We start from the raw sequence: 9,559 nt of genomic DNA on the forward strand, positions 1-9,559 counted from the left end.
TGAAGGAACAGCATGTTTGCAATGCAAGGGTTTCACATGTGACCACCGTTGAATTCTCGCAGGATCCAGAAAAATTCTTGTGTTTCAAGCGGCCTGAAGTCTGAAATGAGATGCAAATGCCCATTTGATGTGCTCCAGGATTCAGAGTCTAAACCAAAAAGGTGGGCGTGGTTGCGCATCATTAGGATTGCGATGCCGCTTTCGGATAACAGGACAACTCTATGTCTCTATCTGGTTGGACTTGCTCTCCCCATGGAATCCCTGCTACGTGCAGTTGAACCGAAGCAAACAAAGTAGAGTGTGAGCTGGTGCGACCCATGCATGCTGCTGCCGCTGCTGCATTGCTGCCTGTCATGGCATGGGGATGGACACAACTGTTTTGGTGGTTACTGTAAGTTTTTTCTCTCTCTCACCTTTCTTGCTTCCCGTGGTCTCTTGAGATTCAATTCTGTCACTGTCACTCCAATGCAAAAGTCACTTTCCCACTACCTTATAATTGAAATGCCACTAGTGGGTCTGGCTCACTTGGTTACTGATTGGTCTTTTTCCTCCTCATGCATGTCAGAGATTGTTTCATCATGGTACAATTATGTGTACTGTCTTCAGTTATGTGAAAACTAGAAGTATGTCGTCGTGGTTCATGGTACGCAGTAGGCACAGCCACACACTGAACCTGCTCAATTCCTTTGTTTTCGGTTAGATGGCCATCAGTATCCCCAATAGTTGATAGCCTGCCAAGAATGAATTTCCGTTGAATTGTCAGAAAAAATATATTTTTTCCTATAGGAGACAATGTAAGTACGCTATTTAGTTTTTCTTGTCACTAAAGCTGAGCAAGAACACTATTTAATCAGGCATGGAAGCACCACGTAGCTGTCCTTATGCTACCAAATCAAGGAGGGTGGTTGAACTGTTTAAGCACGTACCCTCTGTAAAGTGCACCAGTTTACTAATCTCCAGCGCCCTTTTCATGCTCGTCACTAGATATCACCCAGAAGAAGCTGAAGTAACAAGTCAAAGCAACAAGGTTAGCCTTTAAAATACCAGATAACTAGCTCTGCATTATTCAGAGCTACTCTGATTATTCTAATCATATATCTGTAACCGGGATTCTACGTGCTCTACCTTCTCCTTTGGCTTGTATTGCATTTTCACTAGCAGGAGCCCAGCACATTCCCTGACTGTGATACACAGAGCAGGTAGGCGTTTGACAACTCCTCCTTTTTCCCCCTTTTTGCAGCTTGGGCTCCTACCACACCACAGCAATGGGGGTTTATACACATCTTCCCAACTCCAGGGTAGCAGCTATCCTGTAAGTTCAGCTCCCCCTTTGTAGTTTACACAGTTGCATCATATCATGGCAGCAATGGCCATTCCGCTTGCGCTTCTTCTATCTCTGCTCGTCGGCATCCTGCTTGCACCGGAATGTGTAGCCACACCGGACATGGCTCCTGCCACTCTGCTGCAGGTGAAGTCCGATCTCATCGATCCTCAAGGCATCCTCTCCGGCTGGTCGCCGGAGGCTGATGTCTGCCCTTGGCACGGTGTTTCATGCCTGCCGGGAGAGGGCATTGTGACAGGCCTCAACTTGTCGGGATACGGCCTATCGGGCACGATATCGCCGGCGATATCTGGCCTGATATCCGTGGAGTTCATTGACCTCTCCTCCAACTCCCTCACCGGGCCGATCCCGCAAGAGCTCGGCATGCTGCAGAACCTGAAGACGCTGCTGCTCTACTCCAACTCCCTCGTCGGCACCATCCCTCCGGAGCTGGGCCTCCTCGGGAACCTAAAAGTTCTCAGGATTGGCGACAACCGGCTGCACGGTGAGATACCGCCGCAGCTCGGCAACTGCACGGAGCTCGAGACCATGGGGCTGGCCTATTGCCAGCTAAGTGGCGCCATTCCTTACCAGATTGGCAACCTGAAGAACTTGCAGCAGCTGGTATTGGACAACAACACTCTCACCGGAAGCATCCCGGAGCAGCTTGGTGGTTGCGCAAATCTGCGTACTCTGTCGGCGTCTGATAATAGGCTGGGTGGCATCATTCCCTCGTTCATTGGCAGCCTCAGTGTTCTCCAGTCTCTCAACCTTGCAAACAATCAGTTTTCCGGTGTGATTCCGGCGGATATTGGGAAGCTTTCCAGCCTGACGTACCTCAACCTGCTTGGCAACAGACTGACAGGCACCATCCCGGAAGAGCTGAACCAGCTGAGCCAGCTGCAGGTTCTTGACTTGTCCAAGAACAACATCTCTGGTGTGATCAGCATCTCCACATCACAGCTGAAGAACCTGAAGTACCTTGTGCTGTCTGACAATGTTCTTGATGGTACCATACCTGGAGGCCTCTGCCCCGGGAACTCAAGCTTGGAGAGCCTGTTCCTTGCCGGGAACAACCTAGAAGGAGGCATCGAGGGTCTGCTCAACTGCATTTCTCTGCGATCCATTGACGCGTCGAACAACAGCTTCACCGGGAAGATTCCATCGGAGATCGACCGGTTGTCGAACCTTGTCGACCTTGTACTGCACAATAACAGCCTTACCGGCGTTGTGCCACCTCAGATTAGTAACTTGAGCAACCTGGAGATGTTGTCCCTGTACCACAACGGCCTCACCGGTGTGCTCCCGCCGGAGATCGGCCGGCTGCAGAGGCTGAAGGTCTTGTTCCTGTACGAGAATCAGATGTCTGGGACCATACCTGATGAGATCACCGACTGCACGAGCTTGGAGGAGGTGGACTTCTTCGGCAATCATTTCCATGGGACTATCCCTGCGAAGATCGGGAACCTCAAGAGCCTAACGGTGCTTCAGCTCCGGCAGAATGATTTGTCCGGCTCAATCCCAGCGAGCCTCGGGGAATGCAGGCGGCTGCAGGCATTGGCATTGGCGGACAACCGGCTCTCCGGCGCACTGCCGGACACGTTCAGGCTTCTCACCGAGATGAGCATCATCACCCTGTACAATAACTCCCTCGAGGGTCCCCTGCCAGAGGCTCTGTTCGAGCTCAAGAACCTGACGGTGATCAACATCTCGCACAACAGGTTCAGCGGCAGCGTCGTCCCTCTCCTTGGCTCGAGCTCCCTCTCCGTGCTGGTGCTGACTGACAACAACTTCTCCGGTGTCATCCCGACAGCGGTAACACGGTCGAGGAACATGGTCCGGCTCCAGCTGGCTGGCAACCGTCTGACCGGTGCAATCCCGGCCGAGTTGGGCAGCCTGACGCAGCTCAAGATGCTTGACCTCTCATCCAACAACCTCTCCGGCGATATCCCGGCGCAGCTCTCCAACTGCTTGCAGCTCACCCATCTGAACCTTGAGCGTAACAGTCTGACAGGCGCCGTGCCTTCCTGGCTCGGCGGCCTGCGGTTCCTCGGCGAGCTCGACCTCTCGTCGAATGCATTAACCGGCGTCATACCGGTGGAGCTCGGTAACTGCTCGAGCCTTCTCAAGCTGTCTCTCAGCGGCAACCGTCTCTCGGGCAGCATTCCGCAGGAGATCGGAAGGCTCACGTCTCTGAACGTTCTGAACCTGCAGAAGAACAGTCTCACCGGCATCATACCGCCCACACTCCGGCGGTGCAACAAGCTCTACGAGCTACGCCTGTCGGAGAACTCGCTGGAGGGGCCGATCCCCATGGAGCTCGGTCAGCTGTCGGAGCTACAGGTGATGCTGGACCTAAGCCGGAACAGGCTGTCCGGACAGATTCCGACGTCCCTCGGCAACCTCGTGAAGCTGGAGCGGCTGAACCTGTCCTCCAACCAGCTCCATGGGCAGATACCAACCTCACTGCTGCAGCTCACCAGCCTGAACCGCCTCAACCTGTCGTACAATCTCCTCTCCGGAGTGATACCTGCCATGCTATCGAGCTTCCCGGCCGCGTCCTACGCTGGCAACGGCGAGCTCTGCGGCGCGCCGCTGCCGACATGCGGGGCCAATGGGAGGCGCCTCGCGAGCGCCACGGTGTCCGGTATCGTGGCGGCCATCGCCATCGTCTCGGCCACTGTGTGCATGGCTCTGCTGTACATAATGCTCAGGATGTGGAGCAACTGGAGGGAGGTGTCGGTGTCGAGCTCGGACGGCGAGGAGCCGGAGGCGCACGGCAAAGGGGGCAAGTGCTGCGCCGGGGATGGGAAGTACTGGAAGGTCGGCTCGGGCCTGGTTGTCGCGCCATCGATGGAGGAGAAGTACAGCTCGGCGTCGGAGAGCAGCGTTCTCCATGGGAAGCTCACGGAAGCGAGCGCCATCAACTCCAAGGGCTAGCAGCGCGGCTTGCATGCTGTGGTTGAATCTCAAAATGTTTGTGTATTATCAGTGGCTGTTTCTTGTATCAAAGTTCTCGGTCGCCACCATTAAGCATTTTGTTCTCGTTTCTCTAATATATTATGTTCATGTTCTAAATTTTGTTCGTGTGTTCTTCATCTGAAGCTAAAGCTTTTTCAATTATCAGAGGACTTTACTGTAAACTAGGAAAGCCTTCTTCAGATGATTAAATGATCGATTGCTCACATGCACCCTGAAGACTACAACTCTTAGCTAGAATAAAGTACTCCCTCCGCTTTCTTTTTACTCTGTGTATAAAATTTGTTTGAAGTCAAACTACATAAATAAGTTTGACCAAATTTATCTAAAAAAATAGCAACATTTACAGTACAAAAGTTATATAGTACAAAAATTAATTTCATGATGCATCTTAAAAAGAGATATTGATTTCATATTGTGAATGTTGATAATTTTTCTTATATAGTTAGTCAAACTTTACAAAGTTTGATTTCGGACAAATTATATATTTTTCGACAAAGTGAATATGCTAATATCGTGAAGATACCAATTACACCCAACCTCTGCAACAACGAAATGTTCTATAGATATTACGGATGCACACAACCTTACAACAAAAAGGAAGAAGAAGAAAAAAGATCCCGCTACGGTGATACCATGTAGCTGCAACACAAACCACTGTGTAGGCAGCACCTAGAGTCCAAATTCTCAAAAAGCGACGCCTCCAGATGCACTTTTTTGTGCATAATAGATTGTACTGATTAAATGTGATGTTTGTGTGTAGGTGGTGCTGATGATCCACCAGATGGTTTGGAAGGTCTCATTATCAGGTTGCAGTACTTCCGAAGGTTTGTAGTACTGGAGGGTATGCTTGAGTATGTAGATGGTTTGGTAGAGTTTCGTGTTGAGAAAGCCAAAATGGATTATGAAGCAATTTTGTCATATGCACAAGATACGTATCATGTGGAAAGAGAGCATTGCAGAGGGGATTGTAGCTACAAACTACATTGGCTAGTTCCTATCAAATCGTTGGAAGATGGGCCGCTTTGTTTGTGTGATGATTCAGCAGTGCGGAAGATGGAGAGTGGCACAGCTAATGGTGATTGTGATGTCATTTATGTGGAGGGAAGTGATCGGACTTTTCATGGAACATTCTTTTTTTTTTGAAATGTTGTGCTTTATCTTTGGCATTGTACTAAAGTGCATTGTTTCCATATGTAGCAAACGAGAAATAGCACATGGGAATATCATATTGCAGCATTACTGATTTTGTAGCAACATAACTGAATTTGTATAGCAACATGGCAAACGTACCTAACAACACATCTTTAGACCAAACTTATACTAACTTATATGCTGAAGTAATAGCATACCTAACATCACTTCTTCATATCCTCAGTCCCCAAAAGTCGTCCATACTTACATCTTCAGTCCTACACATCTTCGTATCTTCATGCTCATTTACTGACCACCCTTTAGGCACTCAGAGCGGCGCACATGCATCAGGCGCGGAGAGCAGCGCACCCCCTCCTTCACACCCCTCATTTTCTTTGTCACAACACTCTGCACCACTACCGCCTCGTCTTCTTCCTTAGCATCTTCTTCACAACGACAACAACATCAAGATCCATGTCGGCCACGTCGATAGGATTCTCCTTGTTACCGTCCATAACCAGCGCAACAACCGGGATGTGCACCTCGTCCTGCTCGTTGTCAGCAACAACAACGACTGGCGCAGGCACAATGCGGATCTAAAAGTTGGGGTTGACTGGCGCCAGCAAGGAAATCACCATGTCCACGATGCGTTCCACCCTCGACATGACACGGTGTGGATCTAGCTATGGCGGGAGGACGATGGAGCGATACATCCACAACCTCGCGCGCTGAGCCGAATCAGGAGATCTGGTGTCACGCATGGCCCATAGCAGAATCGCCGCTGGAGGAACTCCTTGGCCTCAGGAAAGGCATGAGCTTCTCCGTCGATGTCATCACGTCGATGAGACCCCGCGCGTGGTTTGGAACCAACGGGAGATCCCCTCCCAACTCTGCACGAAACACGGGATTTTCGCCGGTCAACTCCTCAATTGCGTGCTGCCAAGTTACGTTGTTCTCCATGGCGGGCAGTGATCGACGGTTGCCTCCATGAGGCTTTTGGGAGTGGAAAGTGGAGAGTGGGGAGTCGAGAGTGGAGAATGGGAAGTGGGGTTATACCGACGCAGCACGCGAATCATCCGCGCGTCTGTCGAGTGCACGACAACCACTTGAACTAATTAGTGCACACATTCGAAACTATTGCACTCTAAATCTCTGAATCTCTACATATATGTGCCTCTCTAAATTTGTGCACATATGTGCACACATATATGAAATTTGCCGAAACCACATAACTAAAATTGAAGTAGCATTTTTATGTGAATTTCCACATGTCCGCGTAACCACAAATTCATAGGAATTCAGATGCAATTACACAAAACAAAATTCAGTGTCATTTTGCACATATCTGGACATTCATTTTCAGTGTAATCAAGCACACATCTCTAAACACAATATCAACATCATCACTTGTATGCATGTAAGTCAAACACATAAAACAACAGAAGGCAACAACTTGAAAGTTCATCTTCATCTTCTCAAATTGCTTCTTCACTGCAGCCATGTCTTCAGCATGTCTACCTTGCAAATTAAGGGCAAACACATCTGCAGCACCCAGACTTGACTTGGCGTCCATCAGCAAATGCTCTATTCAATCTTCATCTTCCTCACATCAGTCTTCAAACGGATCACAACACCACACGGTCACCTAGCAGATGCGTGAGGAACTCACGGTAAGGATCATCATGCCACTTAAAAAACGGCAATCGACACCGTGTATCACACACATGTGTGATGAAAAACAACAAACATCAGTCCACATTGCGCCAAATCAACTGAAATGCAGAAATTTTGAGCTGTGTCTAAAGAAACCGATTTTTTACCTTTGATTTTGAGCAGTTGTAGTACATGTGCCCTAGATAGGTGAGGCTCCATGAATCCAATGTGGCACCTTCATGTTGCAGTGCCACACAATCTCCAACGTATACTCGAGCGGCCGCTCCCGGTATGTCACCAGTGACTATGACGACGAAGTCTGCACCGAGGAGCTATGACTCCATGAAGACAGCGAACGATGACAGTGACATGCTTGTCCACGAAGAGCTGCACAAGGCGCAGAAAGAGCAGCACACGGCGAGGACGGCAATGAATCGCCGACCAGGGGAAAGAGGAAGAGAGGAAAAGAGGAATATAGCTAGGGTTCCTCGCGACAAAGAGATGAATAAAGGAGCTAGTCCACGTGTAATATCCAGTCAAGATCGTGCCAGTCAACCATGCGAGGCAGCTCAAGAAAAGTCAAAACCACCTTAAATCCAGATCATAACCACTATAGGGCCTAATTTATTCTGAGGATTCTATTTTATTTATTCTATCCGAACAAGCCAAACATTCTTCGAGGAGACACGAGTGAGGGCTGCCAAATGGGTGAATCATATTCGACGCTCATTGCATCGAATTCTCTCGACCAAATGTCCAACTGGGCGTGTCTAGATATCGTCCCACTATTGGTAGATGGGTCAGGCACAGCGTCGTCCGCGGCAGGGACATCAAATGTCCAGCATGGCCAGCACGGGACTGATTTTTATACCCTTTATAGGCATATGCCCCTGCGCTGCCACATGAAACCAGACATTTTCAATGCATAAGAGCATTAAAAACAATATGGTATTTTGAGATCACCACACACTATAATCTACCAAATCTTGATGGGCACTCTTTTGTCTATGGAGAAAATTTGTGCAAATAGTAGAATGTCCGTGCATTCCCATCCAACATCTTGTTGGCATATTGTCGCCATCTAATTGCAACCTCTTGTGTATTTTCTACAGGTAACTCGAAGCACCTCTCAACATCTGGCATTGCTTGTGTACAACATGGAAACGGCTAACATTTTGTCACTCCATCAGGTGTCTATGATCATACGGCACTGTTCAAGCTATTACCATGATATAGTTTACTAGGAATTAACAGGGGTAAATATATTTTCTCAATATCTGGTTGGCATCTTGTCATCATCTAATTGAAACCACTCCATCAGGTGTCTATGATCATACGGCACTGTTCAAGCTATTACCATGATATAGTTTACTAGGAATTAACAGGGGTAAATATATTTTCTCAGTATCTGGTTGGCATCTTGTCATCATCTAATTGAAACCGCTTATGTATTTTCTACAGTTAACTCGAAGCACCTTTCTAGCATTCTTTGTGGTGTACAACATGGAAACGGCTAAGATTGTCTCACTCGATCCATCAGGTCTCTATGATCATTTGACTGTTCAGGCTATTTCATACTATTTTCTTTTTTGTAGTGTTTGAACGTAATGCATAAATTGTCAGCATAGTTATTCATAACTGTTGTATTCATTGTTTGAACAATATTATGCTTATTTCTATGCATATCTTCAAAATTCTTCATGCGAAAGTTATCTCATAATTGTTGTTTTCTGGAAATGAAATTGTCCTCTCATCAAATGTAATAGCTATGATCATGTTCTATAGCAAATCAATTAGGCCTTTTTAGCAACTTCAATTGTAAAGATGTTGGATGTCTTGCTATGTGCTATGAGGGTGTGACATTACTAAGGTTTTTATAAAATTGTGCTACAAAACAAGTCTTACGGTTTCTAAAAAAGGGCACCAATTCTTTCTAAAATAATATGATACAAATTCTTTTGGAATTGTCCTAAACAATCTGGTACCTTTTATAAATAATACGTTAGCTCTGTAGAACAAAGTGATAAAGAGGCTAGACACACAAGAATCTTGCTGTCTATATCTATATCTAGAGGCGTACAAAGCATAGTGGTAGTGCATTGTAGTGAACAAGTACAAAAAATGTATAGATGTATACTAAAATAAAGTATATTGAGGGTTGTGAGAATTAACTCTAATTCCTTTTTGTTTGAGGCAAGCATGATATAATTGAAGATGTACTCGACTGCATGTTTGACCCATGAAAGTTGGGCACTGCCTCCATTGGTGCGGGCAAAACATCGATTGGTACGTGCACAACCAATATGGAAGATTGATAATTGGTGAGGGACGAGATGCGAGCGAGGGAGCAGTAAATGACAGGTGGTGAAATAGGAGGATCATAATATATGATGAAGAGTCCAAGGGTATTGATTGATGCCCAATTTTTTAGGTAACAATGCATACAGTTCTTCCATCCTTGCGTGATTCTGA

General features: G+C 47.2%; 1 long non-coding RNA gene across 1 annotated transcript; it reads left to right on the forward strand.

Annotated features, from left to right (window-relative positions):
- The first annotated feature begins 546 nt into the window (after positions 1-546).
- LOC123114426 (uncharacterized) lies at positions 547-5,546 on the forward strand. The gene is made up of 2 exons (XR_006456538.1): positions 547-1,312; positions 5,064-5,546. It is a non-coding gene; the product is annotated as an uncharacterized lncRNA (long non-coding RNA).
- The last annotated feature ends 4,013 nt before the right edge of the window (positions 5,547-9,559 follow it).

Source organism: Triticum aestivum, chromosome 1B (assembly GCF_018294505.1).
Source record: "Triticum aestivum cultivar Chinese Spring chromosome 1B, IWGSC CS RefSeq v2.1, whole genome shotgun sequence".
In the NCBI taxonomy this organism is placed as follows: domain Eukaryota; kingdom Viridiplantae; phylum Streptophyta; class Magnoliopsida; order Poales; family Poaceae; genus Triticum; species Triticum aestivum.